Here is a 25,862-nt window from a genome sequence, read left to right on the forward strand (position 1 = left end):
AATATGAGTGTATTAAACATCGGGTTACGAGGGCTCTGCAAACGAAATCACCAGACCAACCATAGAAAGATCAGGAAGAAAGAAATGTAAAGCCTACATCCATTCTACCAAGGGTGGAAAATGTTTCTTCAGAAAGTGCCAGAATAACGAAGAAGCATAAAGTGGATGCGATTTTCCTGCCATTGGCGAAGACAGCAGCGGGTATTTATGAAATACGTTGTCAATGCTCTAAAACACACATACGACAAACAAAACGCTCTGTACAAGAACAGTGCATCGTACGTCAGCGACACACCCGCCTTCTACGTCCCAACATATGTGCAGTGGCTGAATATAACATTTCCATTGGCTATTTCATGTATTACGGGAAAGTCAAGATAACGGCTACAGCCGAGAAACTGTTCAACTCAGACGAGGGTCTCCACCTCGGCGGATCATAGGGATGGCGGTTATCGCTGAAACAACCGGTTTTCGGATACAACGGTCCTCTTCGCCTCCAGTTTAACCTGAACTGTTAAAACCGATCAAAAAACCGGTTTCCGAATTAACGGATTTTCGGTTTTCTATCGCTAATGATCGTAGACCTCGAACAAAGACTGGATATTTCTAATGAGGTTGAAGAGTAGAGATCACGATCGACATGTGGTTGAGGCTGCGGCAGAAATCAGTTTCATTGTCTCAAGCAAAGACTGAGAAATTGAAGGAGACAGGCGCGGCGACAGAGGGAAAGTCACAAGGTGATGACTTTCCTGCACCGTCACTTTTGGTTGGTATCAATTTTTCACCCTGAAGGAACCACAAAATTAATGGTTCCATTATTATTCAGTTTACAGCACGTCAATAAAATTATAACAATCAAATTTTCTCCTTATTTGACATATCAAGTTTCTTGTGCCTCCTGTCGTTTTTAATCTTTGAAAACAATTGGAGACTTCCACTTCATTGCTACCGCACTTCATAATATACTTCCAAAGTAAGGCTGACGCCGTTCCGTAACCCTGTAGATGTCCGAAGGCGACAGCGAGAACCTACCATAAAGATCAGGTGGGGGAAAGTCTTACATATTGTACGTGCGGACGTACTATTTAGTAGGCCATGCCACACAGCGGCAGGCACATTATTCTCTCTACAATGCTGTACCGGTTCTTATGTCACGTGATTGCTGCTAGTTTCTCACTGTAGGCGTTGTTATTAAAATACTGCAGGTCGCTTCTCCCAGTTTCTCTAATAATCCACATAATTTCTACAATAACCCACATAATTTTTAAGCACTGTGGATTTTCTGACTCTGCGCTTGCTATGTTTCTTATCTGTAGCTGACGCTCTTCCTGCCGACTGTCTCACCTCTGGCGCACGCGCATTTACTCCGCAGTACAGTGTCAAGTGGTCACAGACTCACCTTGAAGAGGGCCGTTGCTCATCAGCCGAAATATAGGAAGAACAAATAAAAATCTGTTCCGGATGCGCGTCCGAAGGATGCATGAATAAATTTCGTTATTTGTTATTACAGTGTTTAAATGTAACGAATGTACAATACATGTTATATTAGTTAATTATATTACGATTTCCGTACGGAAGCAATTATCGTCATTCACAGAAAGCGAGTTTTCCTAGCGATTAATGAATTGGGCTCATAGGTGTATTTGCGAGGAATGTTGTTCCAAGCCTCATCGTTTTTACGGTTCTTTCCCAAAATTACATAACGTGAAATTCTGGATGATTCATTTAAAGAGCTTTTTTTTTTTTTTTTTTTTTTGTGATTCCCTATCCTATACCGTTCCAAATGAATTACTGCTCCGTCTCTAAATACTTCGATATAGACGAGACGTGAAATGTTTTTTGTGCCTATAGAAAAGTATGCATCGAACATACATACAATAAATTGAGTGTTATGTCAGCTGTACGAGTTGCACAGCGCCTATTTTATCATGCTCACATTCAGCTAGTGTAAACTTCAGTCTCTTCACAATGGGTGACTAATGAGTACAGTTAAAAATGCACCATGTAACTACACGTTGATTAGTATCTTACTGTAAAACCGGTACCTCAATTACTAAGAGAACGAGTTATCTTACAGCATTGCTATTAGTTAAAAAAATTAATTGCTGTCACTGTCGTTACTGTCCCTGAAATGTTATTCACTGTGCTAAAAAATGGCTCTGAGCACTATGGGACTTAACTTCTAAGGTCATCAGTCCCCTAGAACTTAGAACTACTTAAACCTAACTAACCTAAGGACATCACACAAATCCATACCCGACGCAGGATTCGAACCTGCGACGGTAGCGGTCGCGCGGTTCCAGACTATAGCGCCTAGAACCGCTCGACCACCTCGGCCGGCTATTCATTGTGCTATTTCCCTTTGAGCCTACGACAGTACATACGAAATAGTTTAGAAGGAAGCGAATCGGAGAAGCACAATACTGAGGCGCCCATTATTGCTACAAAGAGCACAGAAAAGATAACAGAACATGCCTGAATCAAAATAGCTAAACCTTAGCCAAGGCGCAATGGCGCCATAAATATCCAAATTTATCCCACTGCTGATGTACCGCTGGATTCAGTTCGAAAAGAACTATCCAGTTTCTAAAGTGTCAGGGAGTGCTCTGTCCGTTATAAAGTAGATATTGAAGCCATAACAGTAAGACAGTTAAGACTTTGATGTCTAGCGCTCGCATGAAATTGTTGGTGCATCTCACAAAACTAGGTCTGTCATATATTTTCGAAACCTTAGCTAGCACTAGAATTATTCCCGCATGGAGATCTTTGCGTAATGGTAGCGTGTATGATGCATATAGTTTTTAACAAAATTTAAACGCGAATCACGTCGATGAAACGAGGAGGGTTAGCGTTTTTGGCGAACAACCAGTATGCGAGCTTTTTCTTACAAAAAATTCAGAGGGACTCTCATCTACTTGACAGTAATCTGTGACGTTTAGTGCGTTTGTGACTTGTAAGTGGACTTGAACGATGAAGTTCCCGGTCAAACCTGAGAATATTACACTCAAGCGCCATAGAAACTGGTATGGGCAAGCGTATTCAAATACAGAGATATGTAAATAGGCAGAATACGACGCTGCGGTCGTAACTCGTAAATAACAGAACAAGTGACTGACGCAGTTGGTAGATCGGTTACTGCTGCTTTAATGACAGGTTATCAAGATTTAAGTACGTTTGAACGTGGTGTTATGGTTGGGGCACAAGCGATGGGACACAGCATCTCCAAGGTGGCGATGAAAAAGATCCTGCAAGAACGGCACCAACGACGACTGAATAGAATCGTTCAGCGTGACGGAAGTGCAACCGTTTCGCAAATTGATGCACATTTCAGTGCTGGGCTGTCAACAAGTGTCAGCGTGCGAACCATTCAGCGAAACATTATCGATATGGACTTTCATAGCCGAAGGCTCACTCGTGTACCCTTGATGCCTGCACGACACAAAGCTTTACGCCTGGCTTGGGCCCACCAAAACATGTATTGGACTGTTGATGACTGCAAACATGTTGCCTGGTCGGACGAGTCTCGTTTCAAATTGTATCGAGTGGATGGACATGAACAGGTATGGAAACAACTTCAAGAATCCATGGTCCGTGAGTGTCAGCAGGGGACTGTTCAAGCTGGGTGAGGCTCAGTAATGGTATGGGGCGTGTGCAGTTGGACTGATACGGGACCATGATATGTCTACATACGACTCTGGCAGGTGACACGTACTTAAGCATCCTGTCTGGACACCTGCATCCATTCATGTCCACTGTGCATTCCAGCAGACTTGTGGAATTCCAGCAGGACAATGCGACACACCCCACACCTCTAGAATTGCTGCAGAGTGGCTCCAGGAACTCTCCTCTGTGTCTAAACACTTCCGCTGGCCACCAAACTCCCCCAGACATGAATATTATTGAGCATATCTGGGATATGCAACGTGCTGTTCAGAAGCGATCTCCACCCTCTCGTACTCTTACGGATTTAAGGACAGGCCTGCAGGATTCATGGTATCAGTTCCCTCCAGAACTACTACAGACATTAGTGGAGTCCACGCCGCGTCGTGCTACAGAAATTCTGCACTTTCGCGGGGGCCCTATACCAAAATTCTCCTAATGATTGTAATTTTTTGAAACTCTCCTCATAAATGGTGTTGTGACCAGGAATCACATCACTATTTCGGCTTTACGAATAGTCTGTGCTAGAGGGTGAAAACCGAGGTTGAAGAACTCTGTTTTTCTTGTTAACTTTTCCTTCTTCCAGTGCTACAAACAGATAAAGGTGTACTATGTACACATAGGCAGAGGATCAGCTGCTTTCTATTGTTATTGAGTACTATCAGTGAACTATTGTTAAGTTTTCAATTTATTACTCTTACCATAATTTCCTTCATCTTTTAGTAGTTCATAGAAACGCCAGACAAAACTTTAATCTCTTAAAGCAAATGAAGCATTGTGCTTCATCGCTACGTCACTTTGTTCTTAAACCACAACACACGCCAAAATTAACATTATTGTCTAAGCAATGCTGAACCAGTTCTTATGCCAAGTGTTTGTAGCTTGTTTCTGTCGGCGGAGTTATTAAAATAGCACTGATCGCTTTTACCACCATTTTCTACAATAACGCAATGTTTAAAACGAATGCAAATTTTACGCATAAAAATTACTTCTTTTTTAAAAAAAGTTTTATTTAAAAAAGAAACATTTTAGCACGTTTGATATGGCTAATTGATATTTCGTTTTTTATTCGGTTATTAGTAAAAAATAAAGAACACCTGTTATAACCGGGACCAACCAAATATCGAAAAGCACCCGTTATTCAGAACGAAAATACCGGTGTCGGTTTTGACCGGTCTGTTTCTCCCATACCTAATGAAGGTGTTACGGTCTTACATTTATCGAGTTTTATCAACGTCTCTACAAAACGAATACAAATGAAATGATTTATTCTAACCTTTCCGCAAGACACGAAGAACAATGCGAATCAGTGGCATACGTTCGTTGTCTACGATTTATTTGTGATGCTCAGACGATTTTCAAAGCTACGCAGTCAGCAAGAGTAACCACAGAGCCACGACAGTCTAACATAACCTCTGTCTCGTTTTTGTTACGCACAGCTCCAACAACGCCCAAGAGGCCAGCAAGTGACACTTCTCAATACGATACCGGATGGGTGCGAATACTAACGTTTATATTCATTTGTAACATAGGGTATAGAGAGCAATAAAAATCGACAGTAACTAAAAAAAATGTTACCGCATTTGTCATTCTTTTATTTCCTAAGAACCCTGAGAGATATGAAAAGGTACATTACAGGACAGTTCACTTACTGTTTACTTGTAATGTACAGGTATTTATTGAATAACGTCGTTTTCCTTTAAACACCAGAAGATCTGTCCTTTTGTGAAAGACGTTGTGTATCTAGCCAACAAAGCGGAGTTTTCTTTGCTACACTTCAAGCAAAATCAGTGAATGTGGACTGTAGGAAACCTATGTGGAATATAAGACCTACATTATTTAACGTATCAGATAAACGCCCATACGTGTAGCTTAAAGGGAAACCACACAGATGTAATAATAAACCGTCAAAAGCAATAAAACACTTTCCCGACACAGGAAAAACCAATTCCACAGTTGAAGAGCTGCACGGGAAAACGGACTAACCCTCAAGTGTAAAAACTTAGAGATAAGTATTGCCATCAGTTGCTGGGTGCGGGACCTAGAAACTGACATTAGTATCACCCCTACATATCCTAATGTGATATTCAGAGATGAGACCGATGTCAATTTTGATAGTTCCCGTACCCAGCAACAGATGGCAGCACTGATCTCTAAATTTTTACAATTGAGTTTTGGCCCGTTTTTTTGCGCATGTCTTCAATTGTTGCTAAATCCGAACCATAAACGGGAAGAATCTTCAACACATTCGCTTTTGAAACAAAAGTAATTACATTTACAAAATCTACAACAGATTCGCTTTTGAAGCAAGGTAATTACATTTACAAAAATATTCCGGTATTAGGAAGTCGGGGAAAGCGTCCATGATAATATCAGCAGACAACAGCAGAGACATAAGCTTTTCGTGAATAAAATATGTGTTTATATTCTTTTGCTTTCAGTGGAGTAAGTCGCAAATATACACTAATTCCAAAGTATATCTTCACGGTTAGGTTGTAGCCTATGTCGTTGAATCAGTGTGATTCGGCTGTTTTTACATGTGTTTCATGATAGTTCAGGGCTCTTGGTAATTTACTAACGCACAGAACGCAAAAAATACTTCGTTAATTAAACGGAAAAATTAAAAACAAACATTATGCTTTCTCACCGCTTGGAGCGCTAGTGTCGCTCCAGCTGTCAAACGCTAACGACTTCCGCACCAGATAGTGTCGTGTCGTGATGCATTACACTGTGGAGGCTGTAGCACAGTAGCGAGCAGAGATGCGGAACTTACACGTGGGAACGTTGATAAAAGTCCTGGAGTTGTCGCCAGAGGTGCTGAACGGCAGGGTGGCAACGCTCTGGGAGCTGTCCGTTGCCGCCTTCTTGTCTTCCGTGGGGATGGCGAGCGCCACAGCCGCCGCCATTACCACCAGCACCGCAGATTTCTTCAGCGAAAACTCAGCCATGGTTCCTAGCCGCCCGTGTTCGCTCGACAATTCTCGAACGCTGGCCTGGAAGTTCCCCTTTAGTAGTGACTCTCGTAACTGTACCGACCTCCCGCTCGCCCTCTGGAGAGAGTGACGCGGAAAGAATAGTTCCGCTGCGGCTGGGAGGTGACCTAGTTCCGCGGATTCAGGGCAAGTCCGCCTCGGAAAGGAAGTGGTCGTTTCGCTGGCGAAAATTTGCACCACTATTCAAAAGAGGGAATCACTTTTTATGCGCGTACGGAACATTGGCCGGCCGCGGTGGTCTAGCGGTTCTAGGCGCGCAGTCCGGAACCGCGGGACTGCTACGGTCGCAGGTTCGAATCCTGCCTCGGGCATGGATGTGTGTGATGTCCTTAGGTTAGTTAGGTTTAAGTAGTTCTAAGTTCTAGGGGACTGATGACCACAGATGTTAAGTCCCATAGTGCTCAGAACCATTTGAACCATTTGAACGGAACATTGGTGGAGAATCTCTCAATGGCATATCGTTAATAATGGACGCCACTTACGGCTAGGTATAGAAAAAACCGACCGGTTGTAACCGATACCGGAATTTAACGTCTGAATAACCGGTGTTTTTCGGTATTTCCTTGGTCTCGGCTATAACAATTTTTTAATTTTTTTATTAATAACTGGGTAAAAAACCGAAATATCAAGTGTCCATAGCAGCAGTGCTAAAATTTTTCGTTTTTAAATAAACATTTTTTTAGAAAACTAGTAATTATATTTGTAAAATTTTTATTGTTTTGAAACGTTGGATTGTTAGAAAAAATGTGAAAAGTGATCAGTCCTATATTAATAACACTGCCGACAGAAATGAGCAACAAGCACATGGCATAAAAATTGGTACAGCTTTGATGAGACAATAATGTACCTGTTATCATATGGCGCGGCATATGGGACGGTAGGCCTACACATGCACATGCAGTGTCCGAGACTTGCTCCATCTGGTCTACATGGTAGTTTCTCGCTGCTGTCTTCGGGCAGTAGTTGTATTACAGATTGACACCGTCCGTGCTCTGGAAGAATTTTACAAAGTGCGGTATCAATGAAGTACAATGCCCTACTTGCTTTAAAAGATTAAGAATGGGATGAGCGCAACAAACTTGCGACATCATGTAAGGAGAAAAAACAACTCATTCATAGTATTCAATAAAAACTGAAAGTGCTTGTCTGTCGTCAGTGGCAACACAGTCTGCCCGTAACTATTGAAAAAAGACGAATTAACATAAGAAGTACGAAAAACTTCCTAGCAGATAATAATTATGTACTGCACCGAGATTCAAAACTGGATCCTGATCCGTCACACTTTTTTGATCTGCCAGGAAGTTTCATATCAGGATACACTCCGCTGCAGAGTGGAAATTTCATTCTGAATGAGAAGTATCGTTCTTCACCCTTACTCTTCACCCTTTAGCACTGACAATTCGTAGTGCCCAAGTAGCCTATAATACTTGATTATAAAACGATTTTTGAGCAGAGTTTCAAAAGATTAGAATCGATATGAGAATACTCGTGATTTTTTATAGTGTTCAACCACCTATCACTTTTAGAGAAAAACAGTGAACTGTGAACGGACTAATTTCTTTTATTTGCCTAGTTATTTCAATATTTTAATTGTATTTATCTTGAAACTGAGGGAGTCAACATTTTCCAATCTCTGTTATACTTCTACGTTTATGATATGAAATAATGAGAATGAAAAATCGAACATCAGCTACTTCGCAAACCGGTTATTCTGAGCGGTTTTAACAGTCCGGTTAAACTGCCGGTGTAGCCGAAATCAGATATCTCAGCGATAACCACCATCCCTACTTAGAACTAGAAATGTGGAGGCATTTTGACTCGTAATTCATTAGATTTTCGTCCGTATAGTTGTGTGCGGTGAAGTTGTGCTGCTGACATAAGGTGTAACGAAAAGACATGGCCAGTCTTTCAGGAAACTCTCGCTTACAGGAAGAATATATGTTACGCGGATGTGATCAAAAAGTGTCGGGAATTTTTGTTTTTACTAAAACAATGTATATTTATTCATCAGCTCCGTGCCCTTGAAAGTAATTGCCCTCGGATATAATACACTTGCGCCAGCGCTTTTTCAATTTTCGGAAGCCCTTCTGGAACTCACTTTTCGTCATGGAGTTCTGTCCATCAGTGGTGGCAAAACGACATCCTTTCATGGTTCTCTTCAGCCTCGAGAATAGACTGAAGTCGCAGGGGGCCATTTCCGGCGAACACAGTGGCTGATACAACATAAAGGATTTGTTTTTTGGCAAAAACTCACGAACAAGCATTGAAATGTGAGCGGGTGCATTATCGTGATATGATGTCCACGAGTGTTCCTGCCACAATTTTGATCATTTTCTGTGGATTGTTTCACGCAGACGGCCCGTCACTTCCAGATAATATTCCTTACTGATCGTACGACTATAAGGCGGGATCTGACGAGACACTATCCCATTATAAAAGAAGAAAACAGCGAGAATAAATTTCACATCTTATCGAACTTGTAATTTTTTCTGTTTTTGCTCTTCAGGTAGCTTCCATTGGGACGACTGGGCTTTGGTTTCGATGACATATCCGTTCAGCCATGTTTCGTCACCTGTTACAACCTTATTTAGAACATTTGGGTCCTCGTCGACTTCATACAGCAGTTCCTCAGCGAAGTCCACGCGGCGTCGATACCGGAACAAACTTTGTTGTTATACGTTTCATGCCCAAAACATAGGAAGAAACTGCTTGTCATGAGCTAAAGGATAAATCTACAGCCTCAGCAACCTCTCTGATAGTGATTTGGCGATTTTCCAGAACCATTTTCTTTACTTCTTTCATTTGTCGTCAGTAACTGATGTGCTAGAGTGCCCAGGGCGGTCGTTGTTTTCAACGTCTACTTTTAAGGACGTACCAGGATTTTGTCAAAGGTATTGGGGAGGGGGGGGGGGGAGGGTGGTTGGTGGGGGTGGGGAAGGGTCCGATTAGTCAAAAATGACCTTAAAAAGACTCATGGTTTTCATTTATTATGAAAACTTCAATAAAAAACGATAAATCATGTTATTCAGCAATGATCTTAGAGTTTGCACCAAGCGGAAATGTAATCGCGTTATGCAGCAGTGCTGTATCTTCGCAAACCACTAAGAAGCAGTCATGCTCCAATCTCCCTTCACCCTCCAAGACCATTTCAAATTGTTCTTTCGATCTGGATTTGAGCTGAGGAAGTGATCAGAAACGGACGAGCTTTAATTTTTCGAGACACAGTGATTTGTCGACAGGGCTTTTGGACTGAAGACAGACATGTTAGAACAAATTTTGGTGGCGAAAATGCAAAGGATCTGGAATTATTCAGCTTTGTTGTTGCTGTTGTTGTGGTCTTCAGTCCTGAGACTGGTTTGATGCAGCTCTCCACGCTACTCTATCCTGTGCAAGCTTCTTCATCTCCCAGTACTTACTGCAACCTACATCCTTCTGAATCTGCTTAGTGTATTCATCTCTTGGTCTCCCTCTATGATTTTTACCATCCACGCTGCCCTCCAATGCTAAATTTGTGATCCCTTGATGCCTCAGAACATGTCCTATCGAGCGGTCCCTTCTTCTAGTCAAGTTGTGCCACAAACTCCTCTTATCCCCAATTCTATTCAATACCTCCTCATTAGTTATGTGATCTACCCATCTAATCTTCAGAATTCTTCTGTAGCACCACATTTCAAAAGCTTCTATTCTCTTATTGTCCAAACTATTTATCGTCCATGTTTCACTTCCATACATGGCTACGCTCCATACAAATACTTTCAGAAACGACTTCCTGACACTTAGATCTATACTCAATGTTAACAAATTTCTCTTCTTCAGAAACGCTTTCCTTGCCATTGCAAGTCTACATTTTATATCCTCTCCACTTCGACCATCATCAGTTATTTTGCTCCCCAAATAGCAAAACTCCTGTACTACTTTAAGTACCTCATTTCCTAATCTAATTCCCTCAGCATCACCCGACTTCATTCGACTACATTCCATTATCCTCGTTTTGCTTTTGTTGATGTTCATCTTATACCCTCCTTTCAAGACACTGTCCATTCCGTTCAACTGCTCTTCCAAGTCCTTTGCTGTCTCTGACAGAATTACAATGTCATCGGCGAACCTCAAAGTTTTTATTTCTTCTCCATGAATTTTAATACCTACTCCGAACTTTTCTTTTGTTTCCTTTATTGCTTGCTCAATATACAGATTGAATAATATCGGGGATAGGCTACAACCCTGTCTCACTCCCTTCCCAACCACTGCTTCCCTTTCATGCCCCTTGACTCTTATAACTGCCATCTGGTTTCTGTACAATTAGTAAATAGCCTTTCGCTCCCTGTATTTTACCCCTGCCATCTTCAGAATTTGAAAGACAGTATTCCAGTCAAAACTGTCAAAATCTTTCTCTAAGTCTACAAATGCTAGAAACGTAGGTTTGCCTTTCCTTAATCTAGCTTTTAAGATAAGCCGTAGGGTCAGTATTGCCTCACATGTTCCTACATTTCTACGGAATCCAAACTGATCTTCCCCGAGGTCGGCTTCTACCAGTTTTTCCATTCGTCTGTAAAGAATTCGCGTTAGTATTTTGCAGCCATGACTTATTAAACTGATAGCTCGGTAATTTTCACATCTGTCAATACCTGCTTTCTTTTGGATTGGAATTATTATATTCTTCTTGAAGTCAGAGGGTATTTCGCCTGTAGCCGGCCGCGGTGGTCTCGCGGTTGTAGGCGCGCAGTCCGGAACCGTGCGACTGCTACGGTCGCAGGTTCGAATCCTGCCTCGGGCATGGATGTGTGTGATGTCCTTAGGTTAGTTAGGTTTAAGTAGTTCTAAGTTCTAGGGTACTTATGACCACAGCAGTTGAGTTCCATAGTGCTCAGAGCCGTTTGAACCAGCCATTTCGCCTGTCGCGTACATTTTGCTCACCAGGTGGTAGAGTTTTGTCAGGACTGGCTCTCCCAAAGCTGTCAGTAGTTCTAATGGAATGTTGTCTACTCTCGGGGCCTTGTTTCGACTTAGGTCTTTCAGTGCTCTGTCAAACTCTTCACGCAGTATCCTATCTCCCATTTCATCTTCATCTACATCCGCTTCCATTTCCATAATATTGCTTTATACCTCCGCAAATTTCGTCTTTCGAGTATGCATCTGTCACTTCCTGATGTGCAAGAATGGCCATTTTTTGGATTAAAGAATGTCCCGACAGAGAAATTCATGAGCCTAAATGAGGAGAATTTGGATTATTATTTATTTATCATAAGGATTTTAGTGCCAGGAGTCTCCGAAGAGATGCTCGGCTCTTTTTCGGTGCAGCTTTTTTCATTTAAGCAGAAGGGCCGCATCTTTAATAAAATTGGTAATTGACAGGAAAGAAAGATACTCAGAAGGAATTGGCTGTGGCGCACTAACCTCGGCATTTGCGTAAATTGAAAATGGGAAATCACAGAAATTCATTTTTAAAGTTGCCTGAGGATGGATTCAGACCACCTCTCCTCCCGAATCGAGGGACTGCTGCTCGTCACGCATAGCTACCCCAAGTCGGTGGAGAATTTGTAAAAACTACTAGCTGCACATTGTTTTAAAATAAAATAGAATGCATCAAAACAACAGACTGAATTCGGGCATTGCATATTTTTCCTTTAATTGTGCATGTTTAAGCACTTGATAGCGCACGAACGCATGCATTTTTTAAGACTTAATTGTGCATGGAATCGCTAGCTTCAGTTATTGTAGTATTACAGGAGAGTATATAGATTCTGGACCAAAGATGGAGGGAGGAATGCAGGGCGCAGTCGACTGAGAGGAATTCAAGCAGTACGCTGGAAAAATATTTTACAAACGATCGAACTATAGAATGTGCTGTCATCAGGTATCCTTACCGCTCTCCACAAAGCACCCATCTTTCCGTATCAGAAATAGTTTTCATAACTGAGTACCACCCGGCTGATCAGACTGGGCGATGTTTTGCCACTTGGGCAAAATTGAGCAAATTTTTCAAAGAAATGCAACCATCGCCGCTTTGGTGTTATTTTTGTTGATAAACGTGGGTTTTTGGCGACACAGAAAAATCCAAGCGTATTTTTAAGCACCGATTTCAATGTAACGTTATTTGTAATGATATTTGCTGCTCCGCTGCCTTGTGAAATACTGAAATATTGCAACTCCAAAGTGCACCAGTCTCCAAATAACTACCCCAATGCTAACATTAAACTGACACGCCGTGAGGTGACAAAGTCGTGGGACACGGATATGCACATATGCAGATGGCAGTAGTACCGCATACACGAGGTATGAAAAGTCAGTGCGCCGCGCGGGATTAGCCGAGCGGTCTCAGGCGCTGCAGTCATGGACTGTGCGGCTGGTTCCGGCGGAGGTTCGAGTCCTCCCTCGGGCATGGGTGTGGTTGTTTGTCCTTAGGATAATTTAGGTTAAGTAGTGTGTAAGCTTAGAGACTGATGACCTTAGCAGTTAAGTCACATAAGATTTCACACACATTTGAATATTTTTTTTTGAAAAGGCAGTGCATTGGTCTAGCAATTGTTCGTACTCAGGTGATTCATGTGAAAAGATTTTAGGCGTTATTATGGCCGCCTGACGAGAATTAACAAACTTTATACGCGGAATGGTAGTTGGAGCTAGACGTATGGGAGATTACAATTCGGAAATCGTTAGGGAATTCAGTATTATGAGACCCACAATGTCAAGAGTGTGCCGGGAATATCAAGTTTCGGCATTACCTCTCACCACTGACAACGCATTGGCCGATGGCTTTCACTTAACGACGGAGAGCATCGGTGTTTGTGTAGAACTGTCAGTACTGACAGACAAGCAACACTGCGTGAAATAACCGCAGAAACCAATGTGTGCAACGCACGTATCCGTTTGGCGTTAACGGGCTATGGCAGCAGACGACCGTCGCGAGTGTTTTTGCAAACGACACGACGTACCCCGCAGTGCCTCACCTGGGCCCGTGACTATATCGGTTGGACCCTAGATGACTGGATAGCCGAGGCCCGGTGAGAGGAGTCCCGATTTCAGTGGGTAAGAGCTGATGGTGGGGTTCGAGTGTGGTGCAGACTCCACGAAACCATCGGCCCAAATTGTCAATAATGGACTGTGCAAGCTGATGGGGGCGCCATAATGGTGTGGTCTGTGTGTACACGGAATGGACTGGGTCCTCCGGTCCAAACTGAACCTGCCTGTGACTGGAAATGGTTATGTTCGGCTGTTGGAGACCAGTTGTAGCTGTTCATGGACTACCAGTTCCTCAACAACGATGAAATTTTTATGGGTGACAATGCGCCATGTCACTGGACAACAAATGTTCGCAATTGGTTTGGAGAACATTCTGGACAATTCGAGCGAATAACATTTATGGGACATAATGGCGAGGTCAGTTAGTGCACAAAATCCTGCACCAGCAACACTTTCGAAGTTATGCAGGGCTATAGAGTCAGCATGACTCAGTACTTCTGCAAGGGACTTCCAACAATTTGTTGAGTCCATTCCACGTAGAGCTGCTGCACAACGCCGGGAAGAAAAGGTCCGACAGGATATTAGGATGTATCCCTTAACTTTCGTCACCTCAGTACAGACAGATAATTAAACTATTGTGGTAGTGCGTACATATTTAGAACTTACCATAATGTTAGTGGACGAATCAGATCGGTTCAGCTCTTCTTTCGTATTACAAACTTATACATAATTCGAAACTATCACAACGGCACACAGCATGAAAACAATAAACGGTTGCCCTTGCATTAAATTCAACTGCAATTAGTAACTCAACTGATTAACAAGACAACTCAGCTCAAGCAAGGCCAACAATTAGTCTTAGTTAAAATAGGGATAGCCGATAGAGCTATGGACTTGTATGTAGTTTTAATCTGTCGTCGGTCTTGTTGACTATTAATAGTGCATATCTCTTGAGATGAACGCCAGCTACATCGTGCGTACTTTCATTTAGGTGATTGTTTGGAAGGGGGGGGGGATTCTTCCGGACCCCCTCCCCCCCCCCCCCCTCCGGACCACTTTTTGCCTTCGTCCTCGCCTGTGTGAAACGTTCATACCAATCGCAACCTCCTGTCTTGCTCACAGTAGATTCGACAAAAGCCATAGTCAGCATTTCGAGTGGTCATTACGATAATAACCGCTACGTCACAATAGATTTATTTAACTCACGATCGGTTTCGGCCTTGTGCCCAACATCATGTGGTCTACATTCATTTACATGTGCCCATACTCAAAGTAAACTAGTAGTAACATGAAAATTCCCCATAAGCACATGCAATGGCTTACTTTATTTCTACCATTTTTCAAACTTTTCATATCAGACCAAAACTTACACACAACCTCTTCAACTATCCGTTATCTATACTGTATATTCCAATCTATATTGTAGTGATGGCGGATAAAAACGGCAGAGCCCCCTTTTGGCACAGCAGCACTTGGGACGAGAGAGGTTGGAAGATTGAAGAAAGCATCATGCCCTTGCAGTTCCTAATTGCCAGTAGGTCAGGAGACGCCCCCTCACCACCCCACCCCCCTCCCACCTACTGTGGTGGAGGGGGTGAGGGCACCGATATTGACATCACGCTGATGTCTCCTAATATAGCGGGAAACGTCAAAAATTGGACTGTAAGGGACAGGATGACCTCAAGCGACCATAATATAATCACCTTTCCACTTTGTGATAGTGAGTGCCTCTGGGACATAGGGTGGGAAGTGCAGCTAAATTACAACAGAGCCGACTGGGAACGCCTGGCATGGTTGGAAGGTGATGAAGACGTCGACAGACACGTCGAGGAACTGGTGAGTGTACTTACCAGGCAGTGAGGGCAGCTGTACCAACCAGGAGGAGAGCCATTGCAGCCTCTCCATCTCCATGGTCTGCTGAACTAGGGCAGACGCGTCAGCCTGTCCGGAGGGCGAGGGCGAGGAGGTACTACCAGCGAAGCGTCGCCTGGGAAGAAAAACAGCGATGGCTACAGATATATCAGGAAGCTAAGGAGCACCCTTGGTCTAGGGGTGGTCTTTGATTCATAACCAAAACGTCTTCGGTCCCGGGCACGAATCCCGCCGCTGATTAAATTTCGATTAATAATCGGCACTGGCGACCGAAGACTTCCGGCACAAGAAGTCACGCTCATTCTGCCAACGGCCTTGTCAAAGAGGGCGGAGGAGGGGACAGAGGTTCTGGGCGCTCTCTTGTCCTAGGGGTGGGAAACTGCCCCTAAAGGCGGAAGAATCAGCAATGATCAACAGCATGAGGATGCAGAAGACAATGGAAACCACTGCATTAAAGACACGTAACTTGTATCCACAGGACTTTTAGCCTGTAATTGAAGAAGTGCTATGATGATCTCCCCATTGGCAAAAAATTCCGGAATAGTCCCTCATTCGGATCTCCGGCAGGGGACCGCCAAGCGGGAGGTTACCATGAGAAAAAGATTGGATAATCAACGAAAGGATAACGTTCTACCAGTCGGGGCGTGGAATGTCAGAAGCTTAAACGTGGTAGAGAAACTGGAAAATCTGAAAAGAGAAATGCAAAGGCTCAATCTAGTTATAGTAGGGGTCAGTGAAGTGAAGTGAAGAGTCAGATGAGTATAGGATAAAATCAAAGCAGCAGAAAATGATATAACGGGAGTAGGATTCGTTACGAATAGGAAGATACGACAGAGAGTGTGTTACTGTGAACAGTTCAATGACAGGGTTGTTCTTATCAGAATCGACAGCAAACCAACACCAACAACGATAGTTCAGGTATACATGCCGACGTCGCAACCTGAAGATGAACAGATAGAGAAAGTGTATGAGGATATTGAAAGGATATACAGTATGTAAAGGGGGATGAAAATATAATAGTAATGGGGGACTGGAATGCAGTTGTAGGGGAAGGAGTAGAAGAAAAGGTTACAGGAGAATATGGGCTTCGAATAAGGAATGAGAGACGTGAAAGACTAAATGAGTGTTGTAACAAGTTTCAGCTAGTAATAGCGAATACTCTGTTCAAGAATCACAAGAGGAGGAGGTATACTTGGAAAAGGCCGGCTGGTACGGGAAGGTTTCAGTTAGATTACATCATGGTCAGACCGAGATTCCAAAATCAGATACTGGATTGTAAGGCGTACCCAGGAGCAGATAGAGACTCCGATGACAAATAGTAGTGATGAAGAGTAGGCTGAAGTTTAAGACATTAGTCAGGACCAATCAAAACGCAAAGAAGTGGGATACAGAAGTACTAAGGAATGACGAGATACTTCTGAAGCTCTCTAAGGCTATAGATACAGCAATAAGAAATAGCTCAGTAGGTAGTACATTTGAAGAGGAATGGACTGCTCTGAAAAGGGCCATCATAGAAGTTGGGAAAGAAAACGTACGTACAAAAAAGGTAACTGCGAAGAAACCATAAGTAACAGAAGAAATACGGCAATTGACCGATGAAAGGAGGAAATACAAAAATTTTCCGGGCAACTCAGGAATACAGAAATACAAGTCGCTGACTAGTGAAATTAATAGGAAGTGCAGGGAAGCTAAGTCGAAATGGCTGCAGGAAAAATGTGAAGACATTGAAAAAGTAATGATTGTCGGAAGGAAGACTCAGCATACAGGAAAGTCAAAACAACCTTCGGTGACATTAAAAGCAAGGGTGATAACATTAAGAGTGCAACGGGAATTCCACTGTTAAATGCAGAGGAGTGAGTGGATAGGTGGAAAGAATACATTGAAAGCCCCTATTTGTCTGATGTGATAGAAGAAAAAACAGGAGTCTATTTAGAAGAGATAGGGGTCCAGTACTAGAATCAGAATTTAAAAGAGCTTTGGAGGACTTAAGATCAAATAAGGCAGAAGGGATAAATAACATTCCATCTGAATTTCTAAAGTCATTGGGGGAGGTGGTAACAAAACGACTATTAACTTTGGTGTGTAGAATGTATGAGTCTGGCGACAAACCATCTGACTTTCGGAAAAGCATCATCCACACAATTCCGAAGACGACAAGAGCTGCAAGTGCGAAGATTATCTCACAATCAGCTTAACAGCTCATACATCCAAGTTGCTTACAAGAATAATATACACAAGAATGGAAAGGAAAATTGAGACTGCTCTAGATGACGATAAGTTTGGCTTTAGGAAAGGTAAAGGCACGAGAGAGGCAATTCTGACGTTGCGGTTAATAATGAAAGCAAGACTAAAGAAAATTCAAGACTCGTTCATAGGATTTATCGACCTAGAAAAAGCGTCCAGCAATGTAAAATGGTGCAAGATGTTCGAAATTCTGAAAAAAGTAGGGGTAAGCTATAGGGAGAGAAGGGTCATATACAATATGTACAACAACCAAGAGAGAATTATAAGAGTGGACCACCAAGAACGAAGTTCTCATATTAAAAAGGGTGTAAGACAAGGATGTCGCATCTCACTCCTACTGTTCAATCTGCATATCGAGGAAGCAATGATGGAAATAAAAGAAAGGTTCAGGAGTGGAATTAAAATACAAGGTGAATGGATATCAATGATACGATTCGCTGATGACATTGCTATCCTGAGTGAAAGTGAAGAAGAATTAAATGATCTGCTGAACGGAATGAACAGTCTAATGAGTACACAGTATGGTTTGAGAGTAAATCGGAGAAAGACGAAGGTAATGAGAAGTAGTAGAAATGAGAACAGCGAGAAACTTAACATCAGGAATGTTGGTCACGAAGTAGATGAATTTAAGGAATTCTGCTACCTAGGCAATAAAATAACGAATAACAGACAGAGCAAGGAGGACATCAAAAGTAGAGTAGCAATGGCAAAAAGGGCATTCCTGGTCAAGAGAAGTCTATTAATATCAAATATCGGCCTTAATTTGAGGAAGCAATTTCTGAGAATGTACGTCTGGAGTGCAGCATTGCATGGTAGTGAAACATGGACTGTGGGAAAATTGGAACAGAAGAGATTCGAAGCATTTGAGATGTGGTGCTACAGACGAATGTTCAAAATCACATGGACTGATAAGGTAAGGAATGAGGAGGTTCTGCGCAGAATCGGAGAGGTAAAGAACATATGGGAAACACTGATAAGGAGAAGGGACAGGATGATAGGACATCTGTTAAGACATGAGGGGATGACTTTTGTGGTACTAGAGGGAGCTGTAGAGGGCAAAAACTGTAGAGAAAGACAGAGATTGGAATACATCCAGCAAATAATTGAGGACATACAAGTGCAAGTGCAAGTTATACTCTGAGATGAAGAGGATAGCACAGGAGAGGAATTTGTGGCGGGCTGCATCAAACCAGATAGAAGATTGATGACTAAAAAGAGGGCAGTAAGGCTCCAAATTTGGGAGAAGTATGTGCTGAGCCAATTGGCTATCTATCTCTGGGGCGTCAAGCTTGTAAGGGAAAAAATACGGTCACCCATGGTTCTGTTCACTGACAGGGACGGGAACCAGAAGACGGTATCATGGCAGGAAACTGCTGAGGTCCTCCTCCGGTCTCTGTTGCCTGGCTACAATGAGTAAGAGGCCACAGAGGATCAGTGCCTAACTGGGCAGGAAGACCAAGGTCATTATGAGAACAACGCCAAGGTGTACCCGTTCTCTGAGGAAGAAGTCGCTGCCCATATAAAATCTCTAAAGAGGGCAAGGCTCTGGGACCAGACCGCAGTGTAGTGGAGGTGGTGCAGTACCTCGCTCCTCAACTAGTAACATCTCTGGCAAGCATATGTAATGAGCGTTTACGATTGAGGGCGTTTCTCTCCATCTGGAAGCAGGCCAACGTAGTCATTATCAATAAGAGCTACAGAAATACCCAAAGAAAGTAAAATCTTACAGGCCGGTTTGTTTGTTAGAGCTGCTGGGTAAATTGCTAGAGAGGCTACTGACAGAAATACTGACAGTGCACCGAGTGATCAGCGGGATGAGCGACAGACAATTCGGCTTCAGATCAGGGCGATCGCCGTCTAACGCAATTTTCCTGGCGGATGAGGTCTGTGGATCATCCCCACACAAGCACATAGTTGACACCATCGTGGGCATCAGTGACGCTTTTGACAATCTGTGTTGGCCTTCGCTCTTCTCCTGTTTCTGGGAGAAAAAGTGTCCAGGGCCGCTATACGGCTGTCTTAGCAGCTATTGTATGGGAAGGGAGGTCTGGCTATCGTCCCCTAGCGGGGAGAGTTGGTAAAAGGATTACAAAGGGGTGTCCACAGGGCTCTGTCCTGGGGCCACTCTTTTGAGACATAAACATGGAGCCTCTCCTGGACAGCTTGAAGGGCAATACATAAGTGCTAGAGATGATAGCCTATGCTGAGTTCGTGCTGGTCGGTGACTTAGCTGTGAAGACCTTGAACCCAAAGTAGAGAGGGCAATGACCATGTTGAAAGAATGGTGTCCAAGAACCACAGTGAGGGTTGCAGCTAATAAATCAACGTATGTGTTATTAAAGGGTCAGCTAACTAAAAATTCAACAGTCAGAATCGAGGGCACACCAGTTCTTCGGCGGCGTGAGGACTGGTATCTGGGCGTAGTCATTGATGAGAGTGGAGTTTTGCCCAGTATACTGATTTGGTGACTCAGAGGTTGTTAGAGGTAAGAAACAACATGATAGCGATTGGGTATAAAAGGTTTCACCTGCCAGCTGATTTAATGAAGTTATATCACAACACAGTTCTGACTTTCATAGTGGGCTATGGATCAGGAGTATGGGCGCACAAGCTCACAAGGGTTATGCCTGCCATGGCCGTGAGGAGGGTGCAGCGAAATATGCTCATGCACTCAGGTGGGGCCTATGAAGATCTCCTGGCGGTGCTTTGCTAGTATCTATGGGGTTTGTGCCTTGGATATAAAGATAAGGGAGCAATCAGCATGGTACTGGGCAGGAAGGGCAAAATTAACAGAACTGTAGAAATTGTGGGAGTTCACGTCAGGGACAAGTTTGCCATCAAAAGAATGGGGGAAAAATTTTGGCAGGAATATTGGGATAGTGAGGAAACTGGACGCAAGACTTGTCAGCTGTAACCCAATGTTAGGGAACTCTTGCAGTTCAAACACTTCAAGCCAAGCAGAGAGCTACTGCACTTTCTCAAGGGACATGGGCTGTACCCGACAAATCTTTGCCAGTTCGGGAAGCGGGTTACTCCCCCGTGTGACTGTGGTGCTGAGGAGGGCACTCCAGACCACGTGGTTTATGAGTGCCTCCCGTTCGACGATGTGGGTGCTGGATTACGACGAGAATTACCGAATCATGACACATACCATCTGATTAGAGACAATGATACCTCCAGAATTACTGACAGTCTCGCCAGGGAGGTATCATCAAAGGCCTTGTGAGATTACCGTAGGGAAAACCAATGATTAGTAGCAGATAGCAATAGACTCCCCGTACCTACTCCATTCCGCTGGGACGCGGACTGGATGATCGCGCTCCTTCCAATGAACAATGTCGGCAATGAGTGAATTTCAGTTTCTTTCTTTCGAATTACGGAAGGTATTGTTGATAAGGGACAGAAGCAAAGTTATGATATAATGAACCTTCAAAGACTCCTGAGAGACAGTTCCCGATCAAAATAAATTTTTCCTTATTATTATTATTTTTTAACATCTCTACCATAAAGTACGCCAACAGAAACCCTGGAAAAAGAGAACGAACGAAATGAAACTCATTTATAAAAAGGTATCTGTGAAGCGAAGATGACTGTCTGTTATTCATAATCCAGTGTACACGGCTGTTTTATGTTGTTGAATGACTAGCATAAAAAGTTATCGCCCGTGAATAGTTCTTACGATCAAAAAGACAGTTGTGAAGAAATTTAAGTGAGAGAAAGAAGATAATGTGAAATGTATATTTTGTAATTAACAGTGACGTCAGAAAAGCATCTAATACCTATAAGCCTTCAAAAGTAACATATTGTGAAATATACAGCTAATAATTTCTGTAAAACACACACACGCGCGGGGAAGTGCGCGCGCACACACACACACACACACACACACACACACGCACAGACACACACTGGTAAATCGGTGGCTCGAACATGATATGTCTAGCAGAGGTTTCGTGATAGGTTGATGTAAAATGAAACACTCTGCTACAACCTATTTAGATATTGTGCACAAAAAATCAGTAGCTTGAATTAAATAATGTGATGTATTTTACTTGTTTGAGCCGAATCGCCGGAATTTGCGAAAATTACTTTCTGCATGAATATTCAATTTAATTTTGATACAGCTCACATTCAAAATATCATTACTTTATTAATTTACGGAATAAACATCTGTAATTGCTCTCGAAACTGGGTATTTTTGGCGTGTATGTTTATTTAATATTTACGTTAGGCTCAGGGGTAATACTGAAAACGTACAACTGTACTCGTGTACTTTATTATTGATTTCGCTCCTGTAAAAAAAAAAAAGAAAAGAAAAAAAGCGTTCCTGACCGATGATATTTGGAAACTGTTTGTCTCTCTCGCACATCACTAGAGCCACTAGAGTGCTCGTTATGACTGCACTTCACTTGCATTTACTGTTGAAGAAGACGTGATGACGTCACTTCGTTGCTCCAAATCGATATCATGCTTATCTTCTATGGAGTGTTCTGAATGTTAGTCGGCAGTTGTACTTACCTCACGACTAACATCAAAATACGCTGGAAACCCACTTTCTTGCAGGTACCCGATTAAAAAGTAAAAATCAGTACAATGAAGATTTTGTGAGTAATGAACATCTGTGGTAGAAACGCGAACTCCGTTTCCGCATTCATCGAGCAGTCGCCTAAGCCATTGGAATACATGCTTACGTCTCCAAGCTAGACTCAAATTTTCATTAACACTAATCTCTCCAGCTATGATTTCTCAATACTATAACCATAGGTGTGTGTGGGAACAGCACCGCTGCCGGGATCATGGGAGCTTATTTGGTGGACTACCGCAACTCAATCTATCACGATACGAATTATTTATGTAGTGAACTTCTCTTTTTCTCAACACTTCTAATCATACAGGGATGAATGAAATATCGTTAGACAGGTTTTTTAACCGGCTTCTGACACTTCATACCGATTTTGCGCTAAAACATACTATTTGTGGACAATTTTGACGTAAAAGAGATTTTTTAACCATCGTAGGCAAAAGGAGATAATGGATGCCCAGTTTCTTATCTACATTTCACGAACGTAACTTATTAAACACAAATAAGAGACTCCGTTTTCACATTATCTTACTACAAATACCATTATATTGTTTTAAAGTACTTATTAACTGAATAATTTGTGTACAGTATTGTCATAGACAATAACCGCGACCACTGCGGTAGTCCATCATTTCTGCCCGTCATTGGGGTTATCTATATGAATATACTTTCCGAAACGATAAACATAATTGTCATGTCGCCTTGAATTGTGATTTACCCATTGCCACTAGGGCCTGATGTGTTTACTGTAACTGAAACTGTTATGTGGCCCTACTGACAGTCTCCGATCTCTGCCCGTCATAGAAGCAAACATTCCGAATGTAAAACATGTTTTTGGACCCATGAAAACGTATGTACAGAGATGTATCATAGATTCATGAGTATGCTCGTCGTACAAGTCGGGACAAATATTACGAATCCAAAACATATTTTTGGACGCATGGAAATGTATATACAAGGATGTATAATAAATGCTTTATTTTTGTTTCATATTGTTCGGTTCATTTTTAAAGATGTTTCCTCTTTATTCCCGCAACTACTCTTATCCCAATGACTGCACTTATTCCCAATACTGTCATTATTTTAAACTATGTAAGTGCGAATGTTTCGCATGAGCGCCCCGGCAAGGGACTAATTAGTCACGAAATATTCATTACAGTGCACGTTCAACATCTTTTTTACAGATCTCTGCTGATATGATTTCTTGTTATGAGATTTTCATTGATTTCGTTCCGTCAATCCATGCAATTCATTTCGATGGATCTAATTCGACTGACGGAAGTCAGTACGCTAGATACTAGTGACTAGAAGGATCTGTTAGTGCGTTGTAGTTTTCTAGTTAAAACAGATGTACGTGTACAGCATTTGTCTTACAAGCAAGACAAATTCTCGAGAAGTTTGGTCAGACCTGAGAATAGGTATCTATTCGAACTTATTTCTGAGACAGTAGTGTTCCACTCTGAAATGTGCGGACCTTGCGTGTCAAAGTGTATATATTGGTGTGTGCGTTTGCGTGTGTGTGTGTGTGTGTGTGTGTGTGTGTGTGTGTGTGTGTGTGTACATTTGTTAACAAAATCGACGACTTGCTCGTCATATACGAATGATAACATGTTTCATACAAAATAAATGCACTGAGAAAATGATTTAAGCATTCTAGAGTCTTTAAACAGATGCCTACTGTATGAAATGATAGTCCCACATGTAACTCTTAATTACTTTCTTTTGAGTAACGAGTAGTTTATATTCCAGCACGGAACTGCCACTAAAAGTCATACCATGGAAGTTCAGTAAACTGAAATGTTCAAAATATGTTTGACTTTAATGCAGAACTTTCGATCAGACAATTCCACAGCGAATCTGAGACGCTCATTCATACGAGAAATTTGCAAAATAGTGTTGACAGCGATGAACCATTCGCAACCAGTGCGTCGAGCATATCTTTCTAAACACACTGAAATTTTAGGCAGGTGGGGAGGCAAGGAATTGACAGTCCTTCTTTATAACGAATTGGACTGCTGCTCCCCTGAGCTGCAGTTGGATATTTCTGAGCGACTTTGTCTTACCTGTCCCCTTTCAATTCTGGCGAAGCTTTGTGGACTCGCTTACACACTACGCGGGGGAAGATTACCAAAATGCGTATCCAAGCCCTCAGTTAATTCATACCACATCACTGCAGCATGTGGGAGTTTCATTCTTTAATGAAAGCTCACATGCCTGTAACCCAAATTCTTTGTTTAGAGAACTTGATTCCAGCTGTCTTTGCAAAACGCAAATTATTTTTAATTTTTTGCTGTAGCGCTACCATTAGGATACTTATTATATTGCAGCCGCTAATTACTAGTTTGTTTGGTTTTGTAGAATATTCAGAAACTGTATTTTCGATGTACTTCGAGTAAAAGCGGAGGCATAAAAATCCCAAGTTTAAGTTTCAGCGTGTGGTATCAATTAGAAGGTAAGCACAAGATGTAATTTGCTGATACAGATTGTGTAAGAATTGATCATTTTGTTCAGTCGAATCATATAAACACGTGAATAATTAAAAATACTTCTCATGTACCAAGAATCACTGAAGCATTGTAACATTGGTAGCAATCTGATAGAGTAACGGCTTGTGTTTCATAGATACAAAGGAGGCGTCAAAAAGCAGTGTACAGAATGTAAGAAATTAATAAAATCTCTGATCTAACAATATAAGAGGCGACAGTTCACTGCCAGGAGGTAAGTTGTGTGGCAGTCGTCATGAAGTGTGATAGCGAATAAACAGAAGTGAATCGCTGTGCTTCTTTCAAATGAAGACGCACTTTACTTATTTGTTAGCTGCAAATGACTAGAAAATATGAGCTTAGGAAATAGGAGCGGGTATCGGTCGGCTGGGAAATTGCATCTTAGATGTTAAGCTGAGCTTCTTTAAGCCTTCAGCGAGATATCAAGCACCGGAAAAAATACTTTAAAGATCTCAAAGTTCAATTTTGTTAAGAAAATGAGGTAGCAGTCGGGTGAAGAAGTGTTGAAATCCCATCCCTCCATCCAGATTTGGGCTGAACTCGGTGTTTATAAAATCACCAGGCTAAATACTGGACCTTTTCTTCAATACAATGAAATGTAACTTCTGTTCCTACTCACATTCTACTGTACTGCTGTTTTGCCTCTGATGATCTAGGGCCGTAAATCTGACGTTCCTTCATTTAAAGTTCACTCCTATGATCAGCCACGAGTAATAGGAAGACGGGGTATGCTGCTCCCCAGCGATGTTAACAGGTTTACAAACCTGCTGATACGGTGGCTAAAGTGATATTAGAATTCAGAGCTACACCTACTAGGCGCAAATCCATTGTCAGGGAGCTACAGCATTTGCATCCGGAAAGACGATTAGAACAGCGACAAATAATTTTTTTGTATGATTCGTCCTACAAAGTAGAATTTTGAGCGGAATATTCCAAACATACATATAATACTACAAAAACAGCAACGAGTCACAGGGTATGTAAAAACTGCAGTAACAATGATTACATTGTGTTAACTGATTCTTCCGTCGTTTCTTGGTAGAACAA

Source organism: Schistocerca nitens, chromosome 1, assembly GCF_023898315.1.
Source record: "Schistocerca nitens isolate TAMUIC-IGC-003100 chromosome 1, iqSchNite1.1, whole genome shotgun sequence".
Classification (NCBI taxonomy): domain Eukaryota; kingdom Metazoa; phylum Arthropoda; class Insecta; order Orthoptera; family Acrididae; genus Schistocerca; species Schistocerca nitens.